General features: G+C 38.3%; 1 long non-coding RNA gene across 1 annotated transcript in view; it reads left to right on the forward strand.

Moving 5' to 3' along the window:
• Positions 1-20,321, forward strand: part of LOC113122531 (uncharacterized) — a 50,717-nt gene extending 30,396 nt beyond the window's left edge. The window contains exons 2-4 of the long non-coding RNA XR_003294866.1: positions 12,325-12,411; positions 13,498-13,676; positions 18,581-20,321. This is a non-coding gene — a long non-coding RNA (uncharacterized LOC113122531). The remainder of the gene's footprint in view (positions 1-12,324; positions 12,412-13,497; positions 13,677-18,580) is intronic.
• The last annotated feature ends 4,368 nt before the right edge of the window (positions 20,322-24,689 follow it).

Consider the following 24,689-nt stretch of genomic DNA (forward strand, 5'->3'; position numbering starts at 1 on the left):
TATTATTACATATCAAAGTGCTCAGAAAAGAGTGGACGGAGCTGTGAGATGCAAAAAGTGAAATGATATTAATATGTTCAATATGGCAAATGTAGGCACCAAGTGGCTTGTAGAACACAGAAAAGGACTGGAGGTTTGCGTTGGTTGCATGTTTCAAGCTTGTACAAGCTTGTACAAATATGTAGTGAGGAGGTACCTGATTACATAGACCACAAATATATCAAAAATATGAAAAAAAATGTTACGATGCAGTGCTTCATCCAGAACTATGCACATAACAGTTTAAACAAGGTCTAATTCCTCATTAAACCCAAACCTCCTCATTTGTGAAATGTGGCTTTAAGTGGTGTTTCTGAATGTTGCTCTGGTGTTTAATCTTGTGTAAGCCAAAATATTTTATACGCTAGCAATAATGCAAGTATCCCATTATGTTTTAGAGATGTTGAATTTTCTTTCTAAAGATGCAAAAAAAGGCACATAACTTAATGAGGAGCAAAGAGATGCAGTAACTTTCTCTCCAGTGGTAACACCTGCTTTGTTTAAATCAGCATCTAGTTGGTTTAATTTCAATTTGCAATAGCTAGCAGGAGCTCAATCTTGTAGCAGTTGTTGAGCTTGCAAAGAGTGTCGGGGCACATGTAATTAGTTGAAAGGTGAGGGGGCAAAGACTTGAGACAATCATATTAGAAAATAGTGAGATTATGAAACATAGTTTGTTCATTCTTAATTTTGGTTTTTCCATTGGTTTTTTTGACGCTAAGGAAAATATAATTTGTCACCAGGATTATCCTTAAGTAGTTCACTTTGAATACACAAATACCATGACTACTGTGTGTTTTATACAGCTCTAACCAGCAGAGAGGAGCAAATGGTGAATGGAGCCCAAGTTGATGTGAAAAGTGAGGTTCAGGCTGGGTCAGAGCAGCCATGCTGGCATTGGAAAGGGCAGAAGCATCAATTACCAAGGGGGGGGCAACTCGAGATAGAAAGCTGAAATACATAATCATCACATTCCCTCCCTGGTCCAGCTCTCTAATTAAGCGATCTCCTGTTAGCAACGCTTCAGGCCCCACTCTCTTTGGAGGGATATACTGAAAGGACACCATGCAAATGCCTGACAGTTAATCACTACACTCTTAGACATCGATCACCAACCAGGGAAAAATGTCAGATAAACAAACAGGATATGTTTACTTTTCGGATTATATGGAGAGGCCTTGATAAATATATGTAGGGGATTATTTTCAACATTCCATGACTGTGTTAGTACTTTATGAAATCTTTTGCCACACAAATAGTAGGAATAGCCATTCAGACAAGGACTCAAAAAAGTACAGATCTTTTTTCAAAGTGGTGTATAATCCTGATAAAACATGCACGTCCTAAGATCGTATTTAATGCAGGGAGGGGAGTGTAATTCTCTCATCATCTTTGTGCATACTGAATTCCTATCCATACTCAAAGGAAAAAGCAAGAGACATTCATCTGGCTGATTAACAACTTCAGTCATTGTCTTCTTTAATTACAACAAAGTCAACAGCTCCATTACTTCCCCCCTAGCTATCTTTCATCCCTGTGCTCTCTGAGAATTGTGATGTTGGAACAAAACAGAGTGGGCCTTAGTCTCATCTGTAGGCCAGCGAGAAGGTCTGCTCCCACACTGGAATGCAATCAGCATTCAGAGGAACGCAAGGAATCGAGACCTCCAACCAAAACATGTATCTGTGGCTCCTGATGGTAATTAGTGCTCCTTCTGCCAATTGGGCTCAGTTCTCTACCAAAGCAACTGCTGCTTTCCTTGAAATTGATTTGGGTCACGTCCAGTGAGCATGTCAAACCTGCAGCCAATCAGCCAGCCAGTAAAGCAATCACAAAGTCAGTCAGTTGCTTAACTATTCAGTAAGGCAAGAGTGTCTGTTGGGTAGTCAACCAGCCAGGCAGCTGCTAAACAAGGAGTTCAAAAGTTAGTCAGCCGGTTAGTTGGTGGATAAACAAGTCAGACAGCTTGCCAGTCAGGCAGTCCATCTACAGTTACGGTCAGAGAGTGCTACAGTGGCTGTTCTGAAGCTGAGACAACCCACACTAATGCTCTGTAGTTTTAGAAAGGGAGTTGATTGATGAGATGATGAGCATAACAAATGATCTAGTTCGATCAGAGCGGTTCTAAAGCAGCACGATGAGAGTTACGTCCTGTCATTAATGATAGTAACATTTAACAAAAGCTATAATATCACTCAGTAGTGTGGATGAAACCACATTAAGTCTGATAGAGATGATAGTGGTAATTTACTTTAGATTATCTCCCAGCAGGGGACAATTTTGGACATTATGTTTTATGTAAAATTGGGCAGCTGTGCAGTAGAGGTTAGAGAAGTAGTTGTACAATTGGAGGGTCAGAGGTTTGAATGGGAAATTCCAGATGGGAAAATGTGGGCAAGGAAAGTGAATGAGGAGCAATCTCAATTTTTGGCTAAAAGCGCCCCTGAACATGTTACTCAAGCTAGGCAGTTAACCCTAAAATGCTCAAAAAGAAGATTGTTGCACCAAGAAGCTTCTATTTAATAAGCAATTTAAGTGCATAAATCAGCTCCATAACATTTCACCTGATTCAATAAAGGCAGTGAGATACTCCTACTGTGCAATGTGTAGAATCACTGCAGCCTTGTAGAACCAGGCACTTACATAGTGAGGCCAAAAATGTCTCTGTAGTGTAAGTCATTATGGCTAAAAGCACCAAATAGTATAATGCTACATTATTACATATTATAGTTGGTCTCCTCCATCACTCTTTAGATGCATTGAAATGCCAAATACAAAGCGAGAAATAAGAACTCACTGGATATAATGGCATATTTTATTAGGCCATATTATTTCCTAACCCCAAAGCATATGCTGGAATACCAATACTGATACTGTGGCAAACCAGTATTCTAAGAAAAATGTTGGATGTTTCCACAACCATGATTTACATCCAGTGCCATCATTCCTTTTGGGTGAAGGGAGCAGTGTGTGCTGAAGCGGATGGGCATGTTTTCTGTTAGACACAGAGCAATATTAGCATTGACTCAAAGTTGTGTTTCTGGACTCTTGAAGAATATGAGTTCATTTTTTTTCATGCGAGTAATATTAAGAATAGTTTTCTTTTTCTTTTTTTTTTTTTAGCTAACATTACAGATTCCAGGAAAATAACAAATCATGCCCCACAAAAAGGAAACTGATCTGGCTAGCAGTATTATGCGCCCCATGACATTGCTTCTCAGCCATTTCTTCTTCCCTCAGTTGTCACCATCAGGGGCGTAGCACGAAATTCTGGGCCCTGTGTATAAACCCTCTTGGTGGGCCCCCATGCTCACTTGATCAGTATCTCTCACGCATATTTTTCCTATGGTATAAGACAAAGATAATAAATATGTTTAACTACTATATTGAAAATTAGAAGTTTAAAAGATGCGATACAAAACACTCTTTTCATTCCAGGCTTTGTGAGGGCCCTAGGTAAACGGTACCCCCCGCCCCAGTCCGCCGCCTGCGGTCACCATCATTGAAAAACCCCACCAAAATGAATTCTGGTTTAATTCCTTCTTCTTTTTAGTTGTAGCTTTCTGAAATACAGTCTTCAATTTGCGAACAAAAGCTGCCGTGGGAACGTTCTCTGACATACAGTAGCTCGGTAGCTGTAGTTATAAACACATACTTCTTTCTTTATGGTGTCAGTGCATTTAATTTATTTCCATTACAATGGAAAGAGATATATATATATATATAAATGTGCCAAAAAAGGCTTCTGAACAAAATTGCCTACCCTACCTTTATCTGTCAGGAACACTTAAAATTCTATGTTTTTGCAATGTTGTCTGTGTGCCATGTTATATTTGTAGCTTAGGTAACCTGTTCAGTGTGTTTTGTTGAATGTGCCATGAAAAGGGCTTGCACTTTGCCGTCTGTTTCATTATGTATGTGAATGAGTCATTTGTTACATTTGCTCATTTTGCAATCTCTAATTAGATTTGGAAAACAAAGCGGGGAAGTATGGCTAAAAGCAGTGGCACAGGCTAAACCAAATTAGAAAATGACAATGTGATTGTAAGGCCTCTGGTGTGGAACAATTAATGAACTCTGCTCTCACTTTGATAACCAGAAAGCTAATGCCGAGCAAACAAACAGAAACACTTCTGACTTCAAATCAACAACACGCTTCACCTTCCATCCTGCAGTAAACAGTTTAATGAAAAACATGTTTCTCACAAACAGTAAAATGTGAGCTCTTGGAGAAAATGTAGAAAAAAGGGTATAAGGTCAATTTATTTATCTGTACACTCCATAGTGAGGAATTTTAACACTGATCAATTCAGTTCAATTCATTTTACTTCAGATGATGACTATTTACTTCCTTATTGGCTAGTGTTGGAGTAATATAATTACCAATGCTCCTGCTCACACTATTAACATTGTTAGTGTTTCACCTTGATGGTGCCTGGTTATCAGCAAACATCTGTACACCTTTGGGTGTCTGAACAGATGCACAACAACAGTTTCAAAAAACTTTCTAAAAGCTGTAAAAAGGTGTAATATAACTTTAAAAGGAATTCATCTCTTCCACCTTTGTTCTCTCCTTTAGTCTTGCTCAGTGTGAACTAATTCAGCAACCTCAGAAAAGTAATGAAATCTAATGAGAAATGAAATAGGAACCAAAGAAACAGTAGTTCTCTGTATTCCAAATACAGAACTTCTGAATCGCTGTGTTAAAATGGATTATGTGTCCTTTCACTACCTGAGTTTTTGTGTGGCCAGGGCTCCTGAGTCAGCTCTCTGGTCGATTCCTGACATTTTCTAAGGCAGTGAATGCAGATCATGTTTATCAATGAGCGATGCTCTACATAGAGTAGGAAGCATATTAACTCAGCCTCCCCTCCCCTCCCCTCTCCTCTGCTCTGCTCAAACTCAGAGACCTGAACTAACAGTACAGAGCCTCTAGGCCCTATTTCCTATTGGCACTGAGTCTGTGCGGTGAATCACCCAAGCCTCAATTATACAAATTCCCTTCGGCATGTGATGTTATTGTGATTCAGGTGGTCATTCTGTTAATGCTTTTTTGTGTTTTGAATGCAGTTATTTTTTGTCTCAGACATCTATCATACTGAATAGAAAGTTAAAGTATGCAACATGGTCACAGAAAGGACAAAATGGCTGATGTATTGCCTAAAGACAAAGGGTGTATTTGGTTTTTGGTTTTGTTTTTGTTTTTGGTTTTGTTTTAGTTTTTTTTCTAATGAGCTTCTGGTTTTCATATCAAAGCTTCAACCAACTTGGCCCAAGTAGCATCTGCACTGGTTGTATGTTTATATTGATAAATATCAAAAATAAGCTTGTTCCCAATGTTAATGTTCCAATGGTGATATTTAACAGTTATGTTAATTAGTGAAATGCGAAGTATAGCGGAGGCAGATGTGAATGTCATTAGTACTGCCAAAGTCATTACAATTCACCAATGCAAATTTCATAGCAGTCCATCCAATAGTTGTTAATGTAATTGTAGATCAGTCTGCACCAAAGTGATGAACTGACCCAGCCGATCCAAGTATCATCACCTTATCAAATGGTTGTTATCAGTTGCAATGAAGTCCATAATTATACTTTGGTATGGGCAAATAAACTGCACATACCTATAGGCCAGTCAACAATGCAATTACAGAAAATGCAATACAATTAATTATGTCAGGAGCAACTGTCACCATATATATATATATATGTATATATGTGTTTATATATATATATATATATGTGTGTGTGTGTATATATATATATATGTATATATATATGTGTATATATGTATGTATGTATGTGTATATATGTATGCATGTATGTATGTATGTATGTATGTATGTGTATATATATATATATATATATATATATATATATATATATATATCAGCCCTCATAATCTCAGAAACAAACCATTTATCTTTTAATGACTGCTGTGGATCCTAGTTAATGAATACAGACTTGCTGACCTTGATGTCATCTGTAAAGGTGATGAGGGTGTCAGTTCAGCCTGCAGTAGTGTCCATATTCAAAATGAGTGGACATACAGCAGAGCTATTTTCATTTGTTAGTAATGACAGCTTTGATGAGCATCTACGTCAGCTGCAGACCTAATCAGCTGGATGTGTCTGCACAGAGACATAAACACAGACCTGTTTGTTTAAAATATCTATTGACATTATGCAGGGATCAATCCCTGCTTCCACTTTAATATTCAGACAGAATTAGGGCAATGGACATATAGTGCATGTTCATGCTGGAGAATGTAAATGGATATGATAGTACCACCAGCTGTTTAGAGATGCACTCAACTTAGAATGCTTGCACAATGTTGGTGGATAGAATTCATATTTTTTCTGCACCTCTTTATGGAAATTTGGATGAAATCCTGGCTGTAATACTGATTTTTATTTCCCCTCTATTATTATTCTTTTTCCAGTGTTCATTTCTCCAGAGACCATTAACAATTATACAGCTATTCTTTAGACTGGGATGGGTTCAAATACAGATCATTATATTACAGTATGTGTATACATATGAGGAATTTGAAAACACCTAAACAGAAAATATGTACAATATAGTGTACATTAACTTACAGTATAAACCACATCTGCCTTCTGTAAAATCTGAATTCACTTGAAATACATTTTGTGACATACAAATGGGACAAACAATCTGCTGTTTCTGCAACACAAAATAAGAAGAGATGAGATGAGCCTTAGCTTTTCTTTCATTTAAGTATTAATAGCATGACAAAAATATGACACGCATTATTTTCAGAATTTGATCTTTGACACTTTTTAATAATGATAAACCAGCATAGCAAAGACTCAGATCTCGTTTGGGGTAAACTGAATGTTTCTCCACTTTCAAGTAGAATTTGAGCAGATGGCTCTCAGCCATGTGCTTTGGGAGGGAAGTTGTTTGCCAACAACCTTAGGGACATCAGTTTGTACAGGTCTAGTTTCATTTAAGGTTATTTTTACTGGGTTTTTAAGAGAGGATAGAAAAGGGGACTGAATTTTTACTGGTGTGACTGTAAAAATTACTGGCATGCCCGATATGGATGGGACTGCAAATACAGGTGTAGTTAATCCAGTCCAAATATGACTTGAGAGTTTATGCATTTAGCTGCCGTTCTTATCCATGGAGACTTCCAGAGAGTGCAGTAAAATAAGCCTCAATTCTCTTATTACCAGGAAAGAGCCAATAGGAAGGAGTATAAGGCTTTTTTTTTTTTTTTTTTTTAGAGGTTCAAGAAATATTTTCAAAGGAGATGTTTTTTTTTTTCAGTGCAAAGCACTAGAATAACCTCATTGCCCTTAAGGACAAACTGTATATTATCTACAGAGCATTTTGATTTGAGTTCAACAGGATTTCTCACCATGTATAAATCCCACTTGAAATAAAAGTTTGTGTACAGACCTTTGTACAGTGAGACAAGATCATTTATAGGAATTATCCACCATCCCACTGTTGAAGCAGTCTTTGCTCATCCTCTTACATTTGACATTCCCTATTTTAAGCTCTACATGTCATGTCTCTTTCATTTGAAATTAGGCTTTGATGAATATTGTATGACAAAGAACCTGCTTGCAAAGAGACTGACCTTCACAGCTGCTTTGCTGAGGTGTTTGAAGTATTGTCAGGTCCTGTGGGCTTACGAAGACACTTAGACTAACAGACGTAGAAAGTAAAGGACTGCAAAATATTAAAACTAACGTTGCCTTGATTTGAAAAGGCTAGCCACAAGGCTCAACATGCAAGGGCTTAATCACCAGGATGGTGGTATTTGAAACAGCACTTTAAATGCCCTTTCTCCTTGTTCTATATTGGTGAGCTGTCTAAGTTTGCCCATTCAGCTGTATAGCTGTGAAGGCCCTGTTCCATCCATGATAAAGGTTAATCTGTCCATGTCAGATATCACAGTGTAATGGCTGTCTTTGGATTAAAATAACAAACCAGGAGAAACCCAATTTACACACACACAGGGGTTATATCTCTGTCTCCATTTGGAATTTTTCTGTTTTATTATCTTTCTTGTCTGTTTGTGCCCTTTAAAACATGTAGTGTTTGCTAGAGGCACTTTATAGCTAAATATGACTTGACTGAATTTTTCCCTTAAACAATCTCGTGGTCTACTTCACTGCCACCCATCTGAAGAGTTTTGACTAAATAACTACTGACTTTTTAATCAAAGACACTGAGGCTTATGACTCCACCTTAACACACATGCCTGAAACATCTGGGTGACCAGCTGCTTCTTTCGCTAATCCGATCAGCTCCTTAATGTTCTCTGAGAACATCTGGCAGAGCCTCAGCTTTTTGATTCATCTCACCTGGCAGCACATTGCTATTTGGCCTTTACCTTGCTCAGTAAGCATTTTATAAACACACTTTGAAAAATGGCAACACTGCTGACTAGACTCAATCATCAGAAATGTGAACAAACAAAAATACATTGAAATTAATTCTGTGGTGCTAGGGTGTTTTTCTGCGAGGCATGCTTACACCTCAGCCTCAGGTGACATTATTCTGCAGCTCATTTGCTCTATTTAATGTGTCACTGACAGTTCAAATTCAGGGTTATAGGTACCAGCGGCTTGTTAATTTCTGCCACTGTATTGCAGGACAGAAAGGCTGGAGGCTCCCCTGTCTGCGCACCACATCCCTCACTTCCCTTCTAAGCAGAAAAATTACACCACTGTGATTGCAGAAGGTGACCAGGATGATTACCCCTGTAGATCTAAATCAAACTTCTGCACATGATTACCTTTCAAACGGATGTAGGAGACATGCTAGGAATGTCTTGAGAAATAAATGACACTCCTAGATAATGTTGTGTCACCATTAGTAAGGATATTATAACCAAGAAGATAGGGGAGTAACATAATTACAGGCCCATGTCCTTAATCAATGTTGACTACAATACAAGACTGATGACAATGAACTATCTAATAATACTTTGCAAAATCCAATAAAGTATTTTATTTCAAGCATAATTTAAAAATATGTCACAAATTCAAGGGTACAGTCTGAGGCTCTGTCGCCACAAACTAAACAATAAATATGCTAAATATCAGGACAGACGTCCATATGCGGAAAATTTTGTCAGACAGGCCTATCGGGAAGCCTATGCAGTGCTTGGCCTCCTTCCTGTTCAAAACCTGGGCCGCAGAGCGTCTGTCAGGGCAGCTGTCCAAACTACAGCCCAATCAGGCCCTGTTCCATCTATCTGCAAATTCCGCCTCAAGCTGTCAAGCTCAAGAAAGCTCTGACACACTTGTGGGAGGTGGAAATGGCAGCCATTTAGTAAAGAAACACTATCTTGGTAAATTTAGATGGAGTGATGTCGAATAAAGCTATATATTTGCAACATGGAGTCTCTTGAAGTAGCCTCATCATAATGAAATTGGCATTTGAGATACTTAACAGCTGCACAGCTCTACCTGTAGACATCACAAACACCACTGCTCTCAACCTTCCTTTTGTGTCTTCCTCCCTCTTATCTAATCCATGTCACACTGCTGAATACCTGACCTAAATAAATGTTGAGAATCTGTCATAAATTGTATGCCGTTTGCACTAAAAATGTCTCTTTTCTTAGATGTGCTGCAGATGAGATGCTGGTTTCACCCAAACCTCATGACTCAGTCCTGTACTCTTGAAATTGTCCGCTGCAGTCGTTTCGCCCACTTGAGTGGAGGTTGTTATGAGCTCAACCTTGGCTAATAAACACCGCAAGGCTTCTCATCGCTTCCTTGGGGAGATAATATTATTGGATATCATGTGATAAATCTTGATCGTCAGCAATCTGCTTAGAAAAGATTTGGAGGAGAAGGGGAGGTGGGGAGCCTTGATCAATAATGTGAGTGGTCTGATCATCCCTAGGGGGCTGTGCAGTTGCTGTTGTGTCACTTTTCAAATCAGTAAGCTACACAGCCATTGCCCCCCCCACCCCCACACACACACACAAAGCCTGTCCTTCTATTCCTTTTCTGTTCTCTGTCATAAGGCACAACACTCAATTCACACAAACAGCTGTCTTCTAACATATGATAAGGTGGTCTTAAAACATAAACCAAATCGAGATATTCTTTCAGAAAAGTGATAGTAACTTTACTTCAGTACCCACATCTTAACTTCGAGCTCCCCCGGGATCAGGCAGGACAGGATTTTTGCAGCATGAATGTGCTTCCAAAAAAAAAAAAAAAAAAAAAACCTACAGCAACTGTGTCCTACAGCTGAGCCACAATGGACAGCAGTCCCTGTGAAACAGCTTGCTGAATTCAAGTCTCCAAGATGCCAAGACGGTATGTACATTCAGTGTATAATCAGTGTATGTACACTGTCTGTCTTTCTTGCACATGTTGCAGCTGGTCATGTTTTGTTCGTACATAACCAACTCAGATGACTTAACAGAAACAAAGAGAAGCAGATAGAGTAGATAAAAGGAGGAAAGGGAGAAGGAAAGCAAAAAGCAACGACAGCATGCTTTGGCTTATTTTCCTCTTGCTCATGAACAGCTCTCAGCTCTCAGCACATGAGTTGTTTTTACCTAATTAATTAGAGTGCATGAGGATGTTGAGGTGTTATTGTAAGGGACTGTAATGATCTCTCATCTATGCTGAGAGCATGATGTGGGTCTGATTGACCATGACACACCAAGACAGTCACAGGGGCACAGATTTACTTCTGCAGGATTGTTGTGGCTGAAAATTATGTATAAGAGTATATAGTACTTTATAGTCTGTACTTTAGCACTGCATAAATATCAATGAAGTCTGAGTATGTACAGTTGAATTCTTCTTCTTGACAGCAAACAAATAGCATATAAGAGCTGTAAATTTTACAGATTTGCAAGGTGGTGTCTGATGCAGCTAATATTATGTATGTAAAAGTGTAAAAGTGCTTTTTTAGCATCCCTTTTGCACTATCCTCTATTTTAAAACATAATAACATAATACAATTTGTAAACATTAAACAGCTGGAGAAAGTAGAAAATTGTTAGTTTAATTAGCTAGCTAGCTAAATTGATCAAATCTGCCAGCAACACTTATCATTTCATTGTGCAAAAATGGTTGCTGACTAAAAATGAGAAGCCTGCTTGTATCCACACTTGTCTCAAATCACTGAGCCATTGTTTCAATAATTACTGTGACTTCTGAGTGGAAACATCTGCCACCTCTGCCATATTTGTAAACTGAAAATGTGCAGTGCAAGAACGGAAAGCTTTATAGATGTAGCGACTGTAAAGGGGTCGACAGTAGCAAAGAGTCAATACCTATAGGAATGTATCGAATAAAGAACTAATACTATGTGGGATGTGTGTGTGGGGGGGGGGGGCACTGCCAGGGCTTGGGGAAAAATGGAAAAGGGAAGGTGAAATGTGTCTTTCTGTCACAATTCTTTCTACACATCATAAAGCTGTAGATAACACAAGAAGGCTATTTTAAGCCACAGGTCATGCTCAATCTTTCATCTTTTTGTAGAAAAAAATCTATCTGTGAAAAAGTCAGCCAAAGATACCTCCTGTGACATCTCAAACTGGGGCTGAACGGCTCCTGTATCTCTCCAGGATCACAGGTAATCTGTCATAGTAGGCAGGTGTTTTGTATTCTGTTCAGGGTTCCCTCAGAACAGCATCTGCTCCCTCCACATCCTCCCAATCAGCTGCCCTGTGCACACACATGCCCGCTCTATTTTAGTCAGCTGGTGAATCTCTTTGTGCTCTCTGCCCTCTCCAACCCTGCTGTTTATCTACACTCTCCCTGACACAGTCCCCCTCAACATAGAGGCGACCGACCTGAGTACACGCATTTTCTAAGGAGCAGAGTTTAGCCTGTCAGCAGGCTGACTTTGCTGTAAAGCTATGTGAATGCCTGACGAATCAGGGCAGTAGTGGTTGGCTGGGCACAGTAACAATTAGTTACAGTGGAGGACAGAGGGAAGCATCTCTGGCTTGAATATGCATGCTATGGCTCTCCGCTTTTTGTCATTGGGACCTCATAAAAATGCACGACTCAACAAGGGGCACTGAGCAGAAAGATTAAACTTGGCTAAGCTACCAAACTGCCTGCATCTCTTGAATTTTACATCTCATAGGCCTGGAGGCACAGTCTGTCCCTCTGACATACTCCAGTGGTCTTTCAAGCAGATCTGAATGCATGCACTGGTGTGTCTGAAGTGATACAGGAAGGCCTCTCCAATCTCCTCACCGATAGACTGGAACAATGCCAGGAGAGCTTACTGACACTGCATCTCTTCTCTCTATCTGGACAGGCCTCAGATAAGGACCACAGCGACCAAAGGATTCCTGACATGGGTCAACTTGGCAGCTGTAGATCCAGCAGGTCGAAACAGATGGAGGTACAATGACTAAAGTCTGAGTGGGACAGCCATGTGGGTATGCATTTGATAAGCGTGCACACTGACAACAAGATGTGACAGCAAAGACAGAATTTTGATGCAAATAGTAAGTAATAGGCAAGGTGATGGCAGTAAAATCCAGATAACTCAATCATGTCTGCCAACCTGGTAAAGTTCCAATAGAATATTTTTATATATCACTCAAAATGCATCAAGACAAGATGAATATTAACTGGGCTAATGACAGATTTGAAAGAAAAAAAAAAAAAAGTCTTATACACACTATTCTGTCATTTCTCGTGTGATGTGTAAAACAAAAGAAGAAACAATGAAAATATAAAGTTTGAATAAAAGTAAAACACACTTGTTTAGAGTTGGATTGTCTGATAAATGCTGGCGTATGATAAGATAAACCGTATTAATCCCTGAAGAGACTGAAATATTTTAAAAAGTGGATTCAAGAAAAGCATTCTCAGGCAGCAAGTAGGACCTCCTCTTTCATAGCAAGAAGCTTACTGAAAAATGCTATTTCCAGTTCCTTTAATATTTTGTTAAACTATACTAATGTCAAAATCTATAACCGTTAAATCCCATATGTTTTGAAGTGTGAAACTCAGAAATACCTGCTTGCCAAAGGATGATTTAGGTTATTTTGAGCACTGATTCTCCCACTCAATCATATGAAATAACGACAGTAGCAGCCTGTCTATGTGTGGGCTACCATCTGCTTCTCTTTCATAGTCATTGAGCATCATCATTGCAGTCAGGAAAGGAGGGATACATCATTTCCTCCCGGCCATATGTATTCATCAGTGGAAGAAAGCCTTCAGTTGATATTGAAAAAACAGTCATGTTAGTCTGTCAGCGTGTACTGTCTGATTTCCAGGCTTATTGTAACACTCTGATTTTCTCCCACTTTCTCCTCTGGTCTTCTCCTGCTTATTCCTTTTAAGTTTGTCAAGGAGCAAGGATTCATTATTTGAATACATCCGCTCTGTCGCTAATTTGTAGGAGAACGAAACGGAGATTGATGCCCTCTCTGACCTGAATCTGCCATGTCTAATTATGCCGTCTACCTTTTTTTAGGTCACACCTGGTGTCACAGCGCCACACTCCAGCAATGTTAAGTGGTGCTTTTAATGGGTTTTCTGCCACTGGTTCAACTTAAAAAATAAGGACCAGCATAGACTTCACCATATTAAAGATCAAATTTACCTCCAAGATGGGACAGAATCATTTAATACTGTATCTGGAGAATGAGAGAGGTGAGATGAAAAATTGAAATGAAGCAATTCCAGTCTCCCTGATGTTATATTAATAATTTCATTACTCATTTTTGTGTTACTGCTAAGTAATCTCCTAAGCTGCAATTTTATGTGTATATATATATATATGTGTATATATATATATATTATATATTATTTATATTATGTGTGTATATATATATGTGTATATATATGTGTGTATATATATATATAGATATATATATATATATATATCAAAATTGTATTTACCAGAAAGAGGGAGATTAGGTTTTTGTACATTTATGCAGTGACAGTACATTCATGTTCTCGTGGGTTGTGACTTTTTCATCCTGACTGACATTTTCTGTGATTTTATTAAATATCTGTATTTGCTTAGTCACTTTAATTACTTCATAATGTACAGAATACCAAGTAGCTAAGTAAAATAAATATTTTTATTGGTCTGACACTTTGAATATTTCATGTAAAGACTTATGTCTGAGTTAAATGCTGCAAAGCCCTATTATGCAAATTAAAAGGTGAGTAAACTGAGTTTAGCCTTCTTTATATCCCTGTTGCAAAGTGAATTTCAGTCTAACTCTCCTGACACTGAGGCTTTGCTTAACGGGAGGAGTTGAGACAGAAAGCCCAAGGCACTGAAAATGGACTGTTAAATAATTTTTGTCAGAGGACGTGTCAGACTTGGCTTCAAGCAGACAAGGCTTCAGCAACATGGGGTGTCCTGTGGGGAAAAGTGTGTGTCATGCTCAGCACCTTCACAACTCATTGTGATCAAGCTCGTTTACTGGATGGGCAGACTCTGAACAGAGTCAGATCCTGACACACAATATTTCACATACTGTATGTTTAAATCCATGTATTTTACAATGTACACACTTGAGTCATCTTTAGGTTTCAGGATCTGGCTTTTAGACAATAAACTACAGGCCACAGCATCTAAACTTAAAAACCATGCAACATTTCAGCTAGTACAAACTGCAGCAGCATACCTATCATGATCCAGTAAGATTCAAGTTCTTCAAATTTAGTCACCCTGCACTGGCTCTCAGATACTTAGATCAAAACATTTTATTGTTAACCTTTAACACCATGCCCCAATGCACCTGTTCATATTAGTATTTAATATTTGTTAACTTTAGCATAGTTTTAGTTTTCAATAGTCACATTTTGGTCTCATTTTCTTGCATTTTTAATATAAAAGCATTTTAAGGCTGCAGCTGTCGCCATATTTGTTGTGTACACTTGCCATGTTTACAAGTCTTGTGACACACAGCTCTGCAGAGCAGAAAAATAAAACATCCCTCTATGGTACAATGCTCATTCTCTTCAAATGCAAATTAATTATTATAGATGACTTGGATATATTACTTCTTCCTTCCTCAATGCTATATTTTTGAAAGATATTCCTCATATAGGCGGCTGATAACCTAACGAATAAAGAGCTGGCAACACACTATCAAAATCTCATAAAATAATGATTAAACTGGTCTGTATGTCACAGGACCAATGTACCGTGGGATTGTATCGCCTATGCTCTCTGAACAAGCTAAAGTAGAAGATATGAGAGAGGTATAATGTGGTTTGATTGAGCCATTATGTGTTTTTAAAAAGATGAGTGAAAAATTAGCTTGCAGATTCAAATTGTTTTGTTTTAAGTGAGATAAAATTTCAGGCTATGACAATATCTTGCTAAAAACTGTATATATTCAGCATTTATTGCAGGGCTGTATCATTGAAATAACCAACACATCTACTTAGACTAGCACCAAAATCTAAAACCCTGTAGCTGACTGAAACAGGTGTAGTGGTTTTGATTCCGGTCAGCTGGTCCAGTGATGTGGTGTAGTATATATGTACTGTATATCCTCAAGTAAGGGTCAGGCTTTCATGGTAAAACTCCACAATATCAGTGGTGGATGACATGGATGACATATCCAGTTGAGTGTGTTGTCTAGTTTCTAAGGTAAGATGAAAACAGTAGCTGTGCAGTCTCAGCTGTGATTCAAGGAGTCCATCCACAGGGTGGGTAGGGAGGGTTAGGGATTGTTTAGGAACTGAAGCTCTGGTTTCTCCTGGATTCATTTTTTTTCTTGTATGGATAAAAACCTCAGATGTATTGGGTGAAAGGGTAAAGAATATAAAAGAGTCAAGGCCAGACATATCACCAGAACCAGAAATCATGTTAAAGTTGGATCAAATGGTTTAACTCTTAGTGGATCAGTTGCAATCATAACATGTAGCTGTCAGTACTATAAATTAAATGGAATACAGATGATACTATAGTTTTCAAATGTGTAGTATATGTGGTCTAGTATTTTATAGTTTTTATGGTATGATGTAATTAGATACTAGAAACTTAAGAATAATCTGATTTACAGGTGTGGAGATGTGTGATTGTCTAGACGTTTTCTGTATCCACTCCTGCTTCTGCTAATGGCCTTTTGCTTTTCTGCATTTATATGCTAGTCATGCTGCTGCTTTCTCTGTCAGGTCTCTCTGGAAAAACAGCTTTAATCTCAATAGGCTTACTCAATTGTGAAACAAGGTTAAATAAAGGTAATACAAGTTAAATATGAGTTTTACATATATTGATAAACACTGTGCTATACTATGTTTGTTGGGGTTTCTCCTAGTTGCCATGTAGCTCACCTGTTTTGTATCTGGTGCATTTACTTAATTTAAAAACCCTGTTTATAGGGCATGCAGTGCTGTTAGTTATTTTTTGATGTAACATGAGTTTTGTTAACAAATGTAACCTGGCAGATAACAATGCTATTTAAATACTGATCTGCATCCTGAAATCATCATCAGTTGACTGGTACAGTACTTAATACTACTGGAATTGCAGCAGCGCTAATTACTGCTAGTGGTACTGCTACAATGCTGAAACAATAATTAGTGTTTCTCTTGTACTGATACTCCTAGTGCTGATAATACTGCTCCCTCAAGTGCTTTGTTACTTTTAGAACAAATGCACATCATCAGTGATACTGTTTCTACTGTTTCTATTACTATTTACCTCTGCTACCACATTGTACCATAGTACCACATTGACATTGTCATTGAACATTTTGGGAATAATGGCTGTTTGCTTCTGTCTGTGTCTGTACGTAAATATGAAATTACCACCAGCAGCATAGCTTAGCTTAGCATAAAGGCTGCAAACAGGAGAAAAACATGCAGGTACCCTCTTTCCAGAGGTTAGAAAAAACGTGGGCACGTAAGCAACGTGTAAAAATGTATATGTTGGGGGTTTAATGGAATGTTACTGCATTACGGTCTCTCTAGGCGAGCTTAATAACTCCTGGAGTCCTGGGTTTCCCAGTGTATTTCCATAAATAGGTCTAAGAAGCACATATACATGGTATTGTATGTCTTATGACTTTATGTGTCATCTAATGACACATCTAATGCACAATTACAATAATAGGGCAATATACTTAAAAAAAAAATGCTTGTCAGATTGTCATCAAGAATCTGAAACTGAATTCCTGCTGATCTTTCCAAAAGCAGAACACGTGGACTGTAATGTTTTAAAACGTACAGTCATATTTACACCCACTTCACACAGTGATTGGAAAAACTTCAGCATTTAATTAGAGTGCGTTTAAGCTTCAGTCGTTTTAAAAATGGCAAAATGTGATGTAATGATGGCAACTACAAGAAGTGTATGTATGCACCATCTTAGGACAAATAGTCGTATTTAGGTGATAAAATGAGGCAGTGACAATTCTTGCCATGTCAAAAATTAGATGAGTTTCATCTAAGATGATGATGTGAGATAAAAGACTAGGTGTATGGATCATTGCGAGAGTTCCTTCTATCTAAGTCCCCAGTCCATCGTTTCTTTCCTCCTGTCAGTGTTATTGGGGTGGAGAAAACTAATTACAGCTGTTTTCAGCAGATGAGAAACTAATATTTCAATCATGCTGCAAAAAAAAAAAAGATTAAGTGAGCCTCCTCCCCTGCTACATAGCATGAAAAACATCATAATGTTTCTTTGCTGCAGATGATGTCGTGTTTCTGCATCACAGAGTTCATCTAACTGGTTTCATACATGTCTTTCCCACATCATTAACAAGTCAACAAGGCGAAAAACTGTATTACCCTTCTCAAACAAACTGAGACAAGCACAGTACTGAACAAAATAACTAGGAGACATATGCCACTTTTCTCCCCTGGCCCCTTATTTCTCCCAGAATAAGGGTCTGACTTTCTCTACAGATTCTATTTTCAAGGCTTTGTGACTGTGACCCCACTGACACCTCTGAAATGCTTTGAACCCATAAAGGGGTTCTGTTTGTTTATTCCCCAATTTTTCTCAATCACCTTTTGCCACTTCCACAATCATTCTTTGTATTGGAGGAGGTTTCCTACAGGTCACACCAGAACCTCACATAGACAAACAGTAGAAAAGTATAAGGCTTTTATCACTGGTGATAAAATCATGTGTTGTTGCAAAATCACTTCGCAAATTAAGCAAATGACAAGATGTGGTTCTACTTAAATTTACGGTATTCTATTTTACAGCTTTAAAATCTAATTTCCACCTCCAAAAAATAGGAGTCTCATCATTTTATAATATTTAAGTGTTTTAATGGATGTTTATGTTGGTGACTATTCAATTTAGATTCATTTATTCAGAATAATTTCCTAGGATAGTTCGCATGTTATGTTTTTGGCCAAGACTGTAGAATGTTATAAGATTGTGCTTCATGACTTGAGTCTAGGATCTGTTGGGTATATCTCAGTCAGCCCATACACAGGGTATGTGAAACCCACCAGAATCCCATTAGTTAATTACTTCTTTAATGTTTAACTAAGTAGCATGTTTTCAGTGATTTTGAGCACACTATGCGCAAATAACGTCAAATTTAACATGCCTTTTTTTTTGTGCATTGCAGACGGTAAAGACATGAAAGGAAATGAAGGGAGAAAGAGATGGGGAATGATACATAACAAAGGTTTGCTGCCGAAGCCAAATTTGGGATGCGGGTGTCCCAGCCTGCCATTTTTACTCTTAATAAGGCAGTACAACATGGTTTTATGCAGGGGATGGTTAATTCACAGTTCATAACCTGTAGTGTTATAGGATCTGTTTGAAAAACATCTCTGAATGATTTTTTTTAAAAACATTTCTGCATGTTTGAGATGCATATTCTATTGTATGTTTCACGATACAAATGACTCACACAGCGATAAAGGCCCACTGACAACAGTCAAAGTGAAGATTTTCCAATATTTCGCAGTGTGCATGCTTTATATTGGGCATGACTGAAAGACATCAAGGACACAAACAGCTAAAATAAACTTCCTTTGCAGGGTGTCTGAGACAGGCTGATGACCTCTTATCTGAAAGGACCTCTGAATAGAACTCTTGTGAAAGCTAACAGATGAAGTCATTTGGGGGTCTGATCAGGATGCCTTCTGGTTGAGGTATTCTGGGCACGTCCAACTGGGAGAAGGCCCAGGGGTAGACACAACATGCTGGAGGAATTACATATCCCATCTAGCTTGAAAAGACCTTGGCACCCATCAGCAAGAGCTGGGGAACATGGATGGGAAAGGGGACATTTTGGCTGCTGCGGATGCTGCTGACAACAATGTTCTGTGAACTTCAAAAATGAAGCAGAACAGTTGTGGGGAAAAGTGCATTTTATTCCACTAAAATGAAGTCTTATTCTACAACTGTTTGGCTTACTTCCAGCTTCAAATCCTGCCTGATTTTGTGATTTTTTTTTTTTTCACTAAATCTTGTGAAACAAAAAAATCAGCTATGCATTTGATCAGGCAATTCTAGACAAGTTTCAGATTCAAGCTAATGTAAACAGTGAACATCTAACCACCAAAAATGACACTTTCTTACTTAAATGCTGTATCTATTGCACCTTTTCACACCACCACTAAGCCAAGTTAGCATTATGGTTTGGCTTTATAATTTATAATCTTTATTATTGTAAAGAAGAATCTACACCTGAGTCTCATTTGGTGAAATGATGTGAACCTACTGTCAAATATGCTTAGGACATTCTTCTCTTTCACAGGCCCAATTGTGCCTAATGCAGCTTCAAGAATAGTCAGAATCTTTAGACATTTTCCACATCTTTTGTGAATCTATAATTTACACCTGTACTTACTTCAGCTCTTCAAGGACAGCAGTGTGTACTGTGTGTTTAACCTCTGTTGCTGAATATAATAAAGTCTGCAGCATTGTGCAGTATTGTGCCTGTAAGAGTGTGATCCATGAAGGAGAGAACATTATAAAACCATCATAAATGGAAAGAGGCTGCAGATAACAGTCCCTAAACACTGCTGCTGCCTTCCTCCAATCCATAATCATCGAAGAAACGGTGCATTAAAGAGCATCCAAACACAATGCAGTGCAAACACTTGGTTGTTTAACCTTGACTTAACATCTAATTCCACCAACAGGGGAGAGATATTAGCTGTGTCATCCAGCAGAGAGGAAAGCAGAATGTGGAATTTGTTCCGCTTTTTAAGATGAGTTATTTTCTCATTTCCTGAGGAGAAAACTGAAGATCACATCAACTAGCATCCTGGCATTATTTGGTTTAATCTCATGCATACATATACTGCACTCATTGCTAATTTGTAAATGTATCTCAGTCATTTTAACTGCTGTAATCTAGCCATCATACTGTATAATTTCTCATTTCTGGTTTCTCTTGTTTACTAAGTTGCACTGCTGGTATTTTTAACACCATCATAATGGTGCAATCATTTCTCATGCATTTAAATTCTGGGTGAAGTTGCATTAGGCAACTCATTTGTGTATTGGAGTAATTAGGGCAACTCTACATGGAATGCTTTGTATTATAATTTAGACTGATGTTAAAATGTATAGAAAACATAAAAGCAGCTTCTAATGATGTTATGAGTTGTGTCCATTTAGAGGTATGCTATTTCATCTTCTGTTTTAGTATACTACACTAGATTTTTATTGATTTAGTTTATTTTCCTGTGCAACATAATTGTATCCTTGGAATAATTAAACATTCCTCTTTTCCTCTGGTTTTCCCTCCAATTGATTAACCTCAGATAATGGTTGATGATTGGCTGTAATTGTGACTGAGAGGTAGTAGGTGGGTTTAAAGGTGGCTGCCAGGCCAACAGGCTGCATGGTGCTGGCCTGGCAATGCCAGACCAGGCTGCAGATGAATAACAGATGTTGGCTGACAGGCAGGACCATTTGTCATGTAACTGTCCAAGCAAAACAGGCTGGAGGGTGTCACCATAAGTCAATGTCACTGGCTTGGATGGGAAGGAGGGGATCCAGACATTTCAATACTGGTTAACCCCTCTCAGCTTTGTGCTATTGTCTCTCATGGCCAGCTTCACAGCTCAATATGACCTGCTGTGTGTTTGCTCTGCCCCCCCCCCTGCACTATCACTGCTTATACGTGCTCCCCTTCTATGATCCTGATGAATGGCTGGATGTCCCATATCTCCTGAGGTCTGTCCAAAACTGAATTCATGGTACTCAGATAAAAAGAACTGCTGCACATTTATTGCACTGCTTTCTCTGTCCAATTTCTGCCAGTTTTTGTACAACAGAAATTTGACAACTACATTATGATATTAAAATTGACTGTTCACTTTCTCACCATCGTTTTGAATAATATCACTGTCAGTTATCCTGATGCATTTCTGATCAATTCTGATAGGCCTTCAAATTTCTGTTATGTTTTGTTACTATCTGCAGAGAGTAAACTAGCCTCAGTATGCAGGATGACACTGAATTTAATATTGCACTGATTTTTGCTGTGTTTTCAAGCACTGGCTTGCACGTCACTGAGATTTAGACACCAGTTTACACAATTAAAATGGTACCATAAAAGTAAATCATGATATTTTACTGGCTTGAAATGCAAAGCTGTTAAATTAAACAGCATTATGTTCAATTCTCACCCAACGCCCACTACTAATAAACAGCTGCAATACCTGGAGGCAGTTTAGAGCTACAGCACATGCCAAATTGACTATTAATAGTCAATAAAAAGCTCTGTTGTGTCATAATGAACTTTATTATTATTATTATTATTATTGTAGGCACTGTTTCAATAAATGTCAAAGACCTAATCTCAGACAAAAGCTGTGAAATGCATCCATCTGCAGGTTGTTCAGGTACAGGCTCCATGGTGTCATTGTTCTTGATGTTCTGCAGTGAATGATGGCTTCTTTTATTACCAGACAACAGCACAACAACATACCTCATGTTGACAGGACTCCATATTCACGTTCTGGGCGCTCACTTTGGCCATTTCTTCTACAGCTCAACTCAAGGTCACCGTATCCCCTGTGTTTTGTTTTCTTTTTTGTCAACTACAGCCAGATGTGCCTAACTACATTTGAAATTTGTCCTCTCTCCCACTACTAACAGCATGATTGCATGTTATTTGCTGCCACTGTCATAAAGCTGCCTGTAAACAAACAGTGACAAAATCCCCCCTGGAAAAAAAGCAGCAAGACATTGTGCCTCACGAACCATGATGCAAACAGCCAAATCCCTGTGAGACATTCTGCCCCGCAGCCACACAAACAACTGCATCAGTCAAATGCCTCCAACAGCTACATTACGCCGCTACCCTTAGCTACCATCTCAATGAAATTTCACCCGACTTATGGAATGAAGAATGAGCAATATTATTACAGCTGACAAAAAATATTGGTAGAATTTAATTGTAGAGGAGATTGGACACAAAGATGCTGTTGTATGTGGTTAATAAGAGACAAGCTGTCCAGAAGGCCGGCTTTAATTCAGTGGGACTAAGAGGATTGTATATTAGCAGAAAGGAGAAAGACATTCCCAGTTTGGGCATTTGGGATATGACATTATTATGCATGGTGACCGAAAAAGAAATGGAAAGAATAAGTAAAAGTGTTACAAAGATGGGGTGATAGAAAAATCAAGGGTTATGAAGACCTTTAATGAGAAAAACAAAATGAGTGGGAGAGACAGACCTCAGCACATCACAGAGTTGGCTGCTTTCTGAGGCATGTATTTGCAGGATAGACTTTTTACCTGTTTTTGAAAACCTCACGATTCCTTTTATAAATTAGACAAATTTCTTGATATAAGTTAGAGATTGATACCACTCAGATCCTTAAGTTAAACAGGAAGATACCACCAGCACACAGAAAGCTTAGCTTAGCACAAAGAAACTAAGGATAAGCTAAGCTTGTTCTGAATAGTGAATAGATGTGTGAGTGGTATCAGTCTCATCAGAAAAGTGACTAATGTTAATAATGTTGAATGACAGAACCACCATATGTATTTTAACACCACAAGCTCTTGCATGACAACTAAAATGCTGTAATATTCATAACAGAGTGTTTGCTGGACTGAATTGAATTGCAAAGGTGTTCTTGTACTTCTGTCCACCCCCTGAAAGTTGATATGGTTTAATTGTAGGCTGTTGGAGCCTACTGTCTATTAGCACGTTCCCTGTTTTCCCAGAGAATAGAGATTAATATCGTTATAAGTGCCCACATTTTTAAAGTGCTGCTCTTGATTAAGCAGATGTAATTTATATGAATCCTCTGAGCCCAATTTGGCATGCTGAATTGCTTTCTCTCTTCGATTGTTCAAAGTAATGTTTCTTTGTATTGTAGTGCACTCTTTAGTTTAATCAAGGATCAGTCTGTACATTGGGTTAATTCTTGAATCACTAGGCTTTTCGTCAGCTTATCATTTGTAGTTAGTCCAGGTCATACAGGCTCCTCTAAAAAGTTGGAACTTTTCTGTGCTGACTTTGGAGAAGCCGGACACAGCATAGCATCTCTTAATGTAGCAGTCACTTTGTGTTCACCTTGCCGGTCGTCACTCACTTTGATGCAGTGGAAGCTGTCCTAGTTTGAGAGATGCAGAATCATGTGTACAAGTTCTCCAGATGACCAGACTGTGAGGCGACAAAGCTGTAACAAGGCAGAGGTCATGAGGCGAAGCTGAAGCCATCATTATTTTTCAGTGTAATAGTTTAAAGTGACTTACTCTTTTGTCAGTTGTTAATAAACTTTCAAGGAGATGACTTGTTTGAGAGATCCTTAACAGGCAGGATAACACAAGGTTAACGTTACACTGTGATATTTAATTGTCAGAAAATATTGGTGAAATCAATAACATCACAACATAACAACCAGTGGCAAATCTGAGACTTGTTCCTGTATAAACACACAGAGCTAGGATTTGCAGAATCAATCAGGATGAACATAAAACCAATTCACTTGAAGGTGAGTCCCTGTAGTCCATGATATCCTGAAAACACTGCAGTCAGAAAACATATCACCCACGTCTCACTGTGAGCGTGGCAAGGGACGTCTAAACATAATTTGCATATAAACGTGGTTGGGAACTAGCATCAGCTTCTTCAACGTAAGCATTATCTATTTGATTGTATTGAGTAATTGTATGTTGATGTCTTCTCACTGAAGGTTAAGAAACACGTCGATTTGATGATTATTATATTACCATTTGTAAAATAAATTCTTACTGAGCATACACACACTTTGCCTTCACTCATCATAATTACACAGTATCTACAGCAAGTCTATTTTGGTTTTGTATCTTTGGTTTCTGTATTTTCATCCTATTATTTTGTCATTTGCAAGTGCACAGAAAGTTGCTTGTGTGGTCAGTACAAGCCACAGTTGTGTTCATGAAGTTAAACGCCCCTAGCACAATAATTTGAGCAACGTTGGCCATTATTTGGAAAACATAACTGGACATGGAGAATATGTGTGGTTTTTAAATTTCTAATGACAAGTCCAATTACGAAAGACACTATCAGACTGCATTTCTTATAAAGAATGGTTTTCTGCATTATCATTTGTACCTTTTCAAAATGGCCAGTAGTTCTCAAACTGTGCCCGGATGTGTGAATTTATTAGCACAGCTGTGTTTGGTCAATAATGAGATATGTATATGATGGAGAGTAGGTTAAAATCTTCATCTTTCACCTTACTCCCATTTGGTGTCGCCACAGCGGATCAATT

The sequence above is a fragment of the Mastacembelus armatus genome, chromosome 3, assembly GCF_900324485.2.
Source record: "Mastacembelus armatus chromosome 3, fMasArm1.2, whole genome shotgun sequence".
In the NCBI taxonomy this organism is placed as follows: domain Eukaryota; kingdom Metazoa; phylum Chordata; class Actinopteri; order Synbranchiformes; family Mastacembelidae; genus Mastacembelus; species Mastacembelus armatus.